The sequence below is a fragment of the Neodiprion pinetum genome, chromosome 3, assembly GCF_021155775.2.
Source record: "Neodiprion pinetum isolate iyNeoPine1 chromosome 3, iyNeoPine1.2, whole genome shotgun sequence".
In the NCBI taxonomy this organism is placed as follows: domain Eukaryota; kingdom Metazoa; phylum Arthropoda; class Insecta; order Hymenoptera; family Diprionidae; genus Neodiprion; species Neodiprion pinetum.
The window spans coordinates 27924004-27936551 of NC_060234.1; positions in this window are offsets into that span (position 1 = coordinate 27924004).

Genomic DNA, 12548 nt, shown 5'->3' on the forward strand with positions numbered 1-12548 from the left:
GCCGCCCCTCCGCCCGACTGGCGATAATGAGAAGCCGTCCTCGGGATTGGCGCGCCCCAGCCAATCCGGGGGGCGTTGAACATGACGCCTTTTCCGACGCTCCGCTGTCTTCCCCTCCCGCCCCGACGCCGCCGCCACAGCGTCGTCGTCCTCCCTCTGCCCCCACCCGGGCTACGGCAAGGGTGTTAACCACGAGTACGCCCATTAGCACTACCCCTCAACTTCTACGCCGCGCTTTTCTGCGGAGACTGATTCTGGCTACGAATTATTCCCGAAAGGCCGTGGGAGGGGGTGAGAAAATTAACTCGCTATCCTCGTTTTTTCTTTTCTCCTCCTCCTACGCCTCCTCTTAAGCGCGGGCGGCGATATACAGCGACGAAAGCGCAAATGTTTGTCCAAGACGCGTTATTAATCCCGCGTTTGATCACCGGTACTGCGGGTCGTATTTTTTCCATAACGGGTAGAATAATGGATTAGCAACCTCACCTCGCCTCTGCTTTTTCTCCTCATCGATCTTTTCCCCTGGCCGCAAATCTCGCACGCCGTCTATTTTCACTTTTGCAGAACGATCGTGTACTTTCGATTTTTCGCTCTCTCGTCCCATCGACTCGAACGAATCATGGCCTGCGGAATTAGAGAACGAATCGACGCTGCGCGGAAAAGTCGCAGGATCGTCAACCGCACAGTTTCGTTCGACGATCGGGTCGCGATTATCGTTATACCTACCTACGCGCAAACATACATGCGAAGGACTAATTCCAAGTAAGTACCCATCCTGTAACCTACCAAATATCAGCACGACTGCGAAATACCGAAAGGCGTGAGCAAGGGAAATTCCGGAAATAACTCGGATGCATCCATAAATATAGTTGTTTCAGCAAAAACGGCGTAACCTGAGGTTGGTATACTGCACGGATATACTTATACGGAGAAAGTTCCAGCAAACTGTGCCAAAATTCTCGCGCCGGGCTGCAAACGCCGTCGCGGATCCGAGAGCGTGGCTCGGAGTCTCGGTTGCGCTTTAACCCGCGCCGCCCGCGGGGCTGGAGGGGAAGTCAGACCACGCCCACCTTCCCCCTCCCTCCCGCCTCCCTCTCCGCCCCCAACGGCGATGTCGCGAACCCCTCCCGCGCCACGTTCGCGCTTAGGGTGTTGCAGCGACGCCTACCGCGTTCGTGAGTTTACTCAGGGTTCGCCTGTGTCTGTGCGACACGGTTATTACGAACTGGACTGGACTCGACTCGACTCGACTCGACTCCGTTCTCTCTCCTGCGTGCGCGATGGATCCGGCAAAGTCGGAGGCTGGTTTTGCTTTATAATTACACAAAATGACGGACGAGGCGGTAAGGCTTGTTGACCGTACCAACACCGTACAAATGTACGACACGTTGACGCGGACGCCGCGTGCGCTTTGAAAACGCATCATCGGCTTAATATTAAGCTGCATTATACGCGTCACGCACGTATAATCGACGTGTGTAATCGAATCAACGGATATATATCCTCACGCCCGCGTGCGGGGTTCTCACTACGGATGATCTCCATATCCGACTGGCGAGCTGTCACATCGCACGGTCTATTTCACTCTATTCGAATAAACCTTCGTATTCATATATCGCTCTGCTGATGCGCAATTGACGTAAGTATATATACAGACTGTATGACAATTATTACATAAATCATATCGAGACTACTATAGGTACCTGTACATTGATATGGTTATAAATTTATAACTTATTAAGCACCTCGTTAAATACGTAACACTTTATTCCAACCGCCATTATTGTGATTCAGTCTTGGTTTTAATTCCCTTTACTTTAAACTATTTATGCATTCGGTTGGACGCACGTTTAAAATTTGGCCTATTTTCATGCCTCGCGGTCATTGTTCCATTTATTAATCTTTTTGCACAAGACTTGCCGTTGTCAATGCATGAATCGCGAATGCTCTTTGTCGACTATTTTTTATTTTTCTAAATTCATTGTAAACGTTGTTTGAACACTGAAGAGAATTCGAAGTGACGTATCGAATCAGTCTGCGGTGCGTAAAATACGGCAACGAGGATTAGTCTATACCGTGGGTACCTGTAATATATCGCTCCGCAAACGCAAACCGTAGATTAATGCTCAACTAATTACTGGACGTGTTAATTGAAGGAAGAAGTAGAAGCTAGAAGAAGGTAAAGAATACTAATTCCTCACGGCACCATTGCGGCATGCGATGACTATTTACACTATTGCGCGTGTACGTCAGGGTTTATGTACTTAACAAATTACACCCCCAAGTACATATATAATGAGACTTATACCTACACTCTGCGCAGTAATGATATATTAGCGTTGGACCGACGACGTGATGAGTGTATAAATTGTCTGGCTAAATATTAATTCATGTGATTTTCTTGAATTACAATTCGAAAAGAATGAAACTGCAATACAATGATGAAAAAATTCCGTGACAGGGTTGCGCTTAGATTGCGTAATATCCGTTTCGAGACATCCTGCAGATTATTATAGCTGCGACGTGACGAAGCGATTCTGCGAGCGATAATACCAACGCAGCCGCTGGTATAAATATTCGTTGAAATACAGAATCGAATTGCTAACTCTCGGCATATCAAGCCGCTGAGAATACCTACGTATCCGAGACTTGAGAAGCTGCCGCGCTATAAACTTCGACTGCGATAATAATAAAACCCAAGCGAAGCCACCACATCGGTGATATTCTTCGATCGATCCCGGGTCCAGCATCGCGAGGAGCTTCAACAAGGTCAAAACAGGGTACGAGCATAGCATGGCGAGGACTAGGATGAGAGAGCGAGAGAGAAAGGGAGCAAAAACGTAGAGATGAAAAGAAAAAAAAAAAAAAAAAAAACGAGAGAAAAACGGCTATCTTCTCCTCCAGACGTCGACGAACGGCGTTGCGCAGGGGTCGAGAAAAGTGGGGGGCGAGAGGGAGGGGGATCCACCGCGGCAAAGCGAGCAAACAGAAGATCGAGAGAGCGATGCGTATACCTATAGTATATATAAGAGTATCACATACGTATAGGTATAGAAGATCATACCTACAAAGGTGCGGAGATAAGAGAGAGTGAGCGAGTGAGCTAGCGAGAGAGAGAGAGAGAGAGAGAGAGAGAGAGAGACTGTGGAAAAAAAAAGAAAAATACGAAACGTTAAAGAAGGAAAGAAAAAAGAAAAACAAAACTAAAGAAAGTTGAATGAATAAAAAAAGAAAAAAGATCAACCCCTCGCCGCGCGAAGTGCGCGGTGCTCATAATCGCGCAGATCGCGTTATAATCCGCGGCGAAAAACATTTGACGAGCTACGGTACCGTGGGATGGTATACATGTACATATATACGTACGTATATACCGTGTATAAGGTACACCCGAGGAGAGCTGGGAAAAAGGCAACGTGCCGCTGCCGCTGCTGCTGCTCGCGGCTTTTGCCTACCCGGCGGTTCGAGGCGGAGCCGTCGGAGCCTCCGCCCACCAACCACCCCTCGGCAACTCCCCCACACCCCACCGACGACCCGACGCTTTACTACCCCCCCCCCCCCCCCCCCCCCCGCCATAGCCCTTCCACCACCGTTCCCCTCCCCTCGCTGCCGCCCTTCACACATCGGCGACAAACTTTTACGGAACCCCCGCTGGTTCTACATCGTGCCACAAGCATCGTCGCCGCGGCCTTCGTCGTGGGGGGATCGAGCGTTACGGGATGGACTTTGGGGTGGTGGGGGTGGGAGGCATCGGCGAAAGAGCGAGACAGACGCGCGGGCACGGCTGTGGTCGTCAATTGTTTTATTACCAAACCCGCGTCGAACGCGGCAGATATTCTACCCGAGATATTCGCGTTTTCTCGTCTAATAGCGTCTAAATAAGGTTCGCGCGGTCGGAAACGGTTTTATCCTGCACGATGCGAGAGGAAGAGGGAGAGGGAAAGAAACAGGCTTATTCCGCCATACGTTGCACTGTATCTCGCTCCGTCTCTTCAGTTCGCTCGCTCGCTCTCAGCACGTATCACTGTATACTTATACGTACATACGTATGCATTTACATTGTATGCACGTGATTCCATCCCTTGCAAACTTTTCGTCTCATGCGCACGGATTGTCCGCAGAGCTGAACTATACGTGTACCCACTTATGGGCTGATGCAGCTCGGATGTATATACTTGATATTAACCTATCAGGCTGCGGCGAAACTTTGTGTGCTCTTCGTTGCTGCTTCAGATTTTCATTACATTACGTTACGTCTTGGCACTTTAAATATTTATACTTTGGGTACGTTAGATTTTATGTACAACTTTAATATATCTATTCGCGTTTCACATCGGCAAGTGTTTGAATTGTGATATGAGGAAAATCGTTGATTGTCTTTTATCTTTCACTTACCTAGTCGATTTCAAGTCAGTATAACTTATACAAAATGCAGATTCATATCGTGACGTAGATAGAGACAATTATCGATGAATGCGAATTTAATGTGTGAAAGTTTCATGTACCGTATTTTTGATGATTCCGTGCGTTTGAACGCAACAAAATTTTGGCCACATCTTCCAGCTGTTGTAGAGATCATCGCAGCAGGAATTTCAAAAGCGTTTCAGTATTCATGTGTATAATTGTCAAAAGATTTATTGCCTGTTAGTTACAACTGTACTTCGGTGTATGAAAAAATTTGACCGACAGGTTAGTGAAACGTCACGTATATTTTGTATTAAAAATGTGTTTGGAATTCTTCTGAAAAGTTTGTCTGAGAAAAATATATGCTAACGTGTCACACCTTATTTACACGTACGTCCATGAATTGGAATTGTAAGAATTAATCACAGATTCGAGGTGAGTATCCAAAAAAGTTTCTAAAAAGTTATTGCACAGTGCAAATACCGCAGGTGTAATTACATACTATTACTCCTCTATCATACTTCCAACATATATAAGAATATCTAGAAAGCGTTGAAAAATTATCATAAATTTTCATCCAAACTGGAAAGTTTTATTTACAGGACAGTAGGTATAAAAACCTCCCAAAATCAGGGTGGAAAATATCCCCGTGCCTACGTTACACTTCACTGCGTGACAAGTTTTGAAAACAAGCAAAACCAAGTTGTAACTCACGTATCTAATAATTCTTAGCCGACAGCAACGGCAGAGTGGAACATATCTCTGACTCTGGATAAGGGTGAAGGAGGAGGAGGGCATGTTCCGCAGACTCGCGGATTCGGGATGAACGTCGAGCGTCACTCCTCGAGCCGAGCAATGCGCCGCCGTGGTGAAAGCTCTATATCGGTCCTACGGGGGCCTATAAATCTTCTTGGCTCATAAACGGGGCGTTTGAAGCAAAACTCGAGGCCTCGTTCCGCAGCCGCTGCAGCATGTGCGTGACGACCGGTCCGTCGGCAGGCTCGGCCAGCTCGACAGCTTCGCGTAACGCGAATATCGCACGTACAATTCCGCGTTACATGCACGCCGCATCGCCGCTGAGAACTCGACGACCGAATTTAACGCCAGACTTGCGTACACGCGGTACTTACCGTCATCTCTGTACCGCAAGTCGCCTACCTACCTAATTTTTTCCCTCGGGTCTGAACGACTCCGAAACATCACTCCCCATAGCTCACGTCCGCACCCGCTTTCAGATTCGTCCCGTATCCCTGGTGAAAATGATTTCTACGATTTTCGACGAATTCTTAAGGAAATCCGGACAACTCGTAGAATTTTGTACAAAATTGTAAACGTGCATAATTTGTCACGAAAACTTGTAGATTTTCAAGAAGATATGTATTTTTTCAGAAAATTAACAATTGTTTATGAAAAACTATACATATTTAGAATTTTTTACGAAATAATACGAGATGTACCAATTTCCTTAAAAATTTGTAGTAGTAGAAATTTTCACCAGGGATTAACCCTTTCGGTGATACATTTTTCAACTCAATGTTTTTACCTGAATTTTGTAACACGAGGGTTTTTGGGGTCGCTGATCAGGTATCTGAAATCAGAATTTGACAATTTCTAAATCCAAGATGGCGGACCCAATATGGCGTATGTAAAATCGAAAAAAAATTTCAAAATTCGACGATTTTGGCCGAAATTCGTTACCCGAGGGTATTTGGGGTTACGCGAAGTCACAAAGATCAATTGAAGTTGTAAATAAACTGTGCTAAGACTAGAAAATGGAAATTTTTGAGGTGGGACGCTGAGCATCCCACCGTGAGTAAAAGTATTAACCTTCTTCCGTGTCCTGAAGGAAGAGTTGGAGAACTTTCGATTGGCCGGTGAAATTTGAAAATAGAGCATAAAGTACGGTTGTGGAACCTTAATAAGCAGACTTAGCACAGTTTTTCTCATCTATTCGATAGAGCGCCTATTTCTATAATATATCTCTCTGTTATACCTATCTAACACAAGCTTTATATTCTCCCTCACGCGTCATCCAGCGAATGGGGTGAAAGAACTGCACTGAATCATCGGTTGAAGAAGGACAAATAAAAAAAAAAAAACAACTGAATCGCCACGAGAATGCCATAATAATTGGTGTGAATTGAATTCATCATTTACTGGCCGGTGGTTATTTTCCGGTGCGTTTACTCTAGGTACATCAATGTAATATTCATCGCGTATCGTGAACAAACATTATACCGTATATCTAAGCAATCGCATACATGTATAATGTATGAAAATGGTGAATATTCAATCTAGCGGAGAACCTGCTGCAGCTTGAAAATGCGCTGAATTTCGATCGAAACAATTTGTAGCAATACTGCCTAATAGAATAATTGTTCGTATAGTACGTCACTGTTATATTATCACGTAATTAATGCGCGTGAAAACTGCATGATTGGAGATAATTAGCAAATTGTCTACCTCTAAAATTCCAGCTCAGGGAATTGGAGGAAAACCGTGAAAATTTTCACCGTTGGAATACGTTGCATACCCGCCGCTATTTTACCGATATTGTACTGATTGAACAAAAAGTATTATACGCCCCAGCTTGAATTACTCGTTGTAGAAATTATTCAGAAAACTGAAAATCGTAGGAATATTAATAATAGTGCAGTGAAAAAACAAAGCAGCAAAACTTCAGTCAAAGCATATGTTCGTATTATAGGTATATAATTAATCCTGCGGAAACTATGCAAGCTGCAATACAAGAATAGTGCAAAATTGATTGATTATACATAAATTCTATTCATAACACATGTGTGCAATTTTTTCTATGCTATGTAAACACTCGCTCAACAGGTGAAGATTATACGTTCAGATTTGACGGTACACATATTTGACGAGAATCTTTTCAGCTGTTCAAACGAAGTCATAAAATTCTGCACAGCCTATATTCTCAAGCGAATAGATTTTCGGTACAGGCATACAACCGCTATGATTAAATCGTGGCAAATCATTCTTCCGGGTTCAACTATCATAATTGCTACAGAACGTAAGTATAACAACGACGCCTTATTACTTAGGCTGCGGTAGTCTCATGCTAATTATGCACCATGCCGTCCCGATGAAGTGCCGTTTTACGTCATGCCGGACCATGTGCTTGCGGCGAAAGCGCCTAGTTATACATAAGACATCGCCGTGCATACGTGCGGATGCGATATATGCTGGTACCCATATGAATTGCGTCCGTGCACCGCAGGCTTTGTACGCGGTGCATTCGTATACAGCGACGTACCGTTGCAACGAGGTGAAATATATTGGGTTACCAATTTAACCTCATCGGTATAAACTGCGGGGATCATCGGGATCCACGATCCCTTCGAATCATCAACTTTCAGAGCCGCGATTCATGTAAACCGAAACCCGTCGTATAACGTTTTCAGCCCTGCAGCTGTGATCGAGACGCGGGAAAAGGACGCAGAGAATATAACGGAGGCTCTGTTTGCCTCTAACAAAAATTCTTTTTACATCTCGTCGATCTTTCCAATATGGATACAATCGTTGAATTCGGGGTTTACAGATCATGTGGTATAACAGTTTATCACAAATTCATTTTCTCAATTTCATCCACTCGAATGATCTGTTATAAGCGTGTGACTCCATAATCCACGAAACAATTAATTGCCTACTGCAATATGTGTACGTATACGAAGATACATTTTTTTTCTTCACACGGTTAAAACTTGATACAGAGCTGTCAGTTTTCGCATCGCGAATCGGAGTACATGCATAATAACGTACAGCGAATCTGCTGCCGCTACTGTCGCATGGTTGCAGTCGGCGCTTTGGTGAGAAGCAGAAGTGGATGTGGAAAACGAGCGGCGAATATCGGCTGGTAAAAAAGGGTTGAAACTGCGAAAACAACAACAAACCAATTAGGGAGTTTAATGGGCGACGCTCGAACCGCTGTAGCAATCGGATAACACAATCGAGTGGATCCAACGAGGCTTGCGCCAACCCACCGCGACTCGAGTCGAGCTGGGGGTGGAAAAGGGGGCTGGGGATTTGGGGTGGACCGGCTCGACGGGGATCGAGGAGGTCTGGGCTGAAAACCTGGGCGAAAATTCGCAACGTCATTCTCCCGAAGGCGCGCAAATCCGTGCGGATCGATCCTGGACAAACAAACAAAACGCCGCGACGCCCGCCTCTTCGGCGCCTCGACGCCCTCTTCCACCCCTTTTCGCCCCCTCGCGCCTTATCTCTCTCTCTTTCTCTTTCTCACATCCTCGCGTATTCTATCCTACGAGGGTCTACGACTATATCCGCGCAGCGTCGCCCCTGGAGAACTCTCGACTTAACCAGTTACCCTCAGCTAGCCTGCAGTTCATTCACCGAATTGAGACGCGAAAAGCAATAAGGATCTTCTTCGCATCGGCCCCTCATCGCTCTCTCTTCCCCAGCACCAACCGGGATACAATTATCCATGTACACCTACGACACGCTCGCATTCTGCATCCTGCACATATATCCGCAATTTTTAACACCTGCAGGCATTATAAAGATCTATCGCTGCGATTTTTTCACGGATCGTTAAGCGCTCCTAATAATTCGCCGTACTCACGACATACGGCGAAAGAATTGTTCGGTATAAAAAATGTCAGACATAGATATGTTTCACGTTTGTATTCAATGTGTAAACCTATACGTAACCTTCTACTCAAGGGAACAAAGAATTTAGTGCTTGAAGGTAGAGGAGATTTTCACCGCTTATGTGTAACGTATGATTTATACGAGTATAAGTGAGTGGCTTTGCCAGGGCATGATAAACCTTTTACTTAACCAATACTATCTGCTGTTGTATAATGTAGTATTAGGCACCTACGTTGTTACCTCAAGTACTGCCTACGGATATATATATATATATATATATAAATCAGTACGACGCTCGAAGCGGTGGTAAGGATTTCCCTGACTGCTACAGAGCTACGCTTCTTACACTTTTCTGTTTTTGCAGTAATCCGATGTAATATTAACCTATCGGTAATTGGACTGTCCAGGTTAAAATCCAGGAACAATTATAATCTGAATTCAGTCTCCGAGTATTCTTGTTTTTCCGTTCATCTGGAAAATACACCGAAGAAGCTGGTATAACATTTATACAACATTACGCTACTTAAAATAATTTTCAGCGATTAGGAAATGTATCGGCTGCACTCGGAACTTTTATGATGTCCGATGAATTTTTGGTATCGATTACGTATTTCCATATCCTCGTATATTGTTATAGAAATGAGTGACATCGCTATGCGCTGAACATGCTCATATATATATGTATATATATGCGACGCTCGTGCAAAAACACATCGCGCCGAAACTCGCACGGTACTTTCGCATTATACGTAGTATAACATGGGACTTATTCGGCGTTCGCGATAAATGCGTATGCGAAGAGAGCTGCAGCGTTTGGTGTTCGGCGTTGGAACAGCTCACCGCGGCGCTCATGCATACACGGAGGATATAATGGCAATGGCGGCGGCATCGGTCCCGGCACAAGGCCCAAAGGAACCGTAGATATCGCATTGCGCGTGGGACTGACGGGACAAAACCCAGTCGGTACAAAAGATCCTGGAAGAGAGTCGCCCGACGTGGTTAAACGGCGAGGCTTCCGCATCCCTCCGAGGAGTGAGACCTGCTGATTCTCTTCGAGTGTCTCGCGTGCCGATACCATTAATTACCCCTCGCCATTTCTTCTTCAACGACGAGAGACTCACGCTATGCAACAAAGGGTCAGATGAAATGGGCCGACCTGAGGGATCGCTGTGGGTACTCTTTGTATCCTAGATGAAACGACTTACTTCGATATCATAATGCGCTGAGGAATCTATCCAACAATTGTAATATAATATTTTTCACAAAATAATTTTTTATAATTTTATAACAGGACGTGAGTAAAAAAAAGAAGAGGCGTTGAAAAAAACTTCGCTTTCGATCATTTAACGTATATCACTTGACTGCGTATAATTTACATGGAAGTTGTAGTCCTGATTCTTCGAGAATAGGAAGCCACGGAAAGGTCATGTATTACTATCTTTTAAAATGCGCGCTACCCTTTCATTTATAAGAAAAATCTCGTCAATATTCCGGCTATACTCAATCTTCAAAATCAACCGAGTTAATTTTACCGTCCGTTGGGATATTTAAGTTTAACCCGAGGATAAACACGTTACGTAGATTTCAATGTCGAAGAGGAAGATTCACGTCGACTCGAATCAATTTCCGCGGGCGTACAATCCACATGTTTTTTAAATTTATACCGTATCGATCGGGCCAGAGTTTAAAGCGTATAAGCCGATAATTGCCATGCAGATACCTAATTTACAGTTTCTGATAAGAATTGCAAATCACGTTGTACATGCTCGTATAATAAGGTCCGCTTCTCAGAATTCTCGGCGCCGATCTATGCGTGTAACGTATTGCAATACATCAAAAATTCACGAAGCTTCATTTCCATGCATACGATGGGGAAATTAAATGTAATATCCGTGACAATTCCGCGGCCGCAGCATAAAACGGTGCAGATGGAACAACGACCGGAAGTGGTGAGGAAGGTGGTCTGCAGGTTGATTTTAAAACAGCGGTCTAGTTGCGAACGGTCGAACATAGAATAGATGTACGTATAAGCGTATAATAAAACTCGTGAAATGCATGGATGTATGGTACATGGCATATACACGCGTTTATATATCTATACGCGGAGAGAAAGGAATTGTTGAAACAACAAAATAGATTTTGTTCCAGTCCATTCGCTTCAACCTAGTATCCCTTATTTGTTCCAAATACAATGACTTCGATTCAAAAATTTCGATTCAGTTAGTTTGTCAAAATGATTTAGTCAAGCGAATTCCTTGATACAACAAAAGCCTTTCTTGTCGCAGTCGAGTGAAGTATTGATTGAAGCTTTCATGTTTTTCCGAAATTGAGTAAATTGAATATCATTTCATTTGAAGTTTCGGTGTTGTTCCTCCAAGTCGCATGTTCGTTGGCCGAAACAATTCGTTACTTCACGTAAAATAAGTTCATGAATTTTGCCGACGTAAAATTTACATCGATCGAATGCCATAGTTTGTTGATCTGACCGGAGCTTGTTTGGCGCAACTGCTTAAATCGGTTACACTAATTTGTTTACCAGGTAAAAGGAACACCACATGCCTTGAAACAAGTAGAGAATATGTTCATCGTAATTATCAATATACTAAGCATTATGAACAGCCATTAGGTGGTGAACTTTCTCGCTACGGAAGTAGCTTCAAAAATAGTTTTAAAACCGGGTAGTCGGTTAGAAAGCTGGATATGGATAACGTAAGATAAATTTGTCATCATACTTATTACAAACGAAGAAAGCATAATACCACGTTTCGAGTCATCGAAATTGACGTTGAAGACGAATAAACAAAAACTATCGACACAAGTTCAATTTATACTTCTACACATACCTACAAAAATAAGTTTTCAGGTTTTACCCATTAAATATCAAATATATCCCACCAAATTTTGAGTCAGCAGAATTATAAATGATATCATTCGAAGAATACGTTTTGTGCGTTTGAATAACTTAATGTTCAGTCAATGCAAAAGATTTTTGCAACAAAAATTTCATTACCTGCTTCGACCATTGAGCTCTTGACTATATACATGAATTAAAACAAGGTTAATTCGTCATCATACAAAAATTTCATATTTGTATGTTCATAGTAGCATAGTAGCATAGTAGTATGTTCAATCGAATTTTTAATATTTTCAATCACACATTTTCTGGATACAAAATTCACGTTGTCGCAAAGAACTCGCACAGAGTTATCTTGAATGAATTTATAGTCAACACGATCATTCAAAGACTAGATACAATTCTACATGAAGTTGTCACAAGTATTTTGTTGGATTAAGTAAGTATTGTGTTCGCCGCATTTTACCGTATAGCATTTAGTCGAATCAAACGAATATAACTTGAATCATTGTCAAATAATCCTTTCCCTCCGTGTGTGTGACGTTGGATCGTTCGAGCTAAGGCATCGGCGAAGGGCTCGCAACGACCTAAATGTACGATACACAACCCGATGACAAATTACGAATGCATTAGGCGACGCTTGCCGTCTTGCTGCCATTGC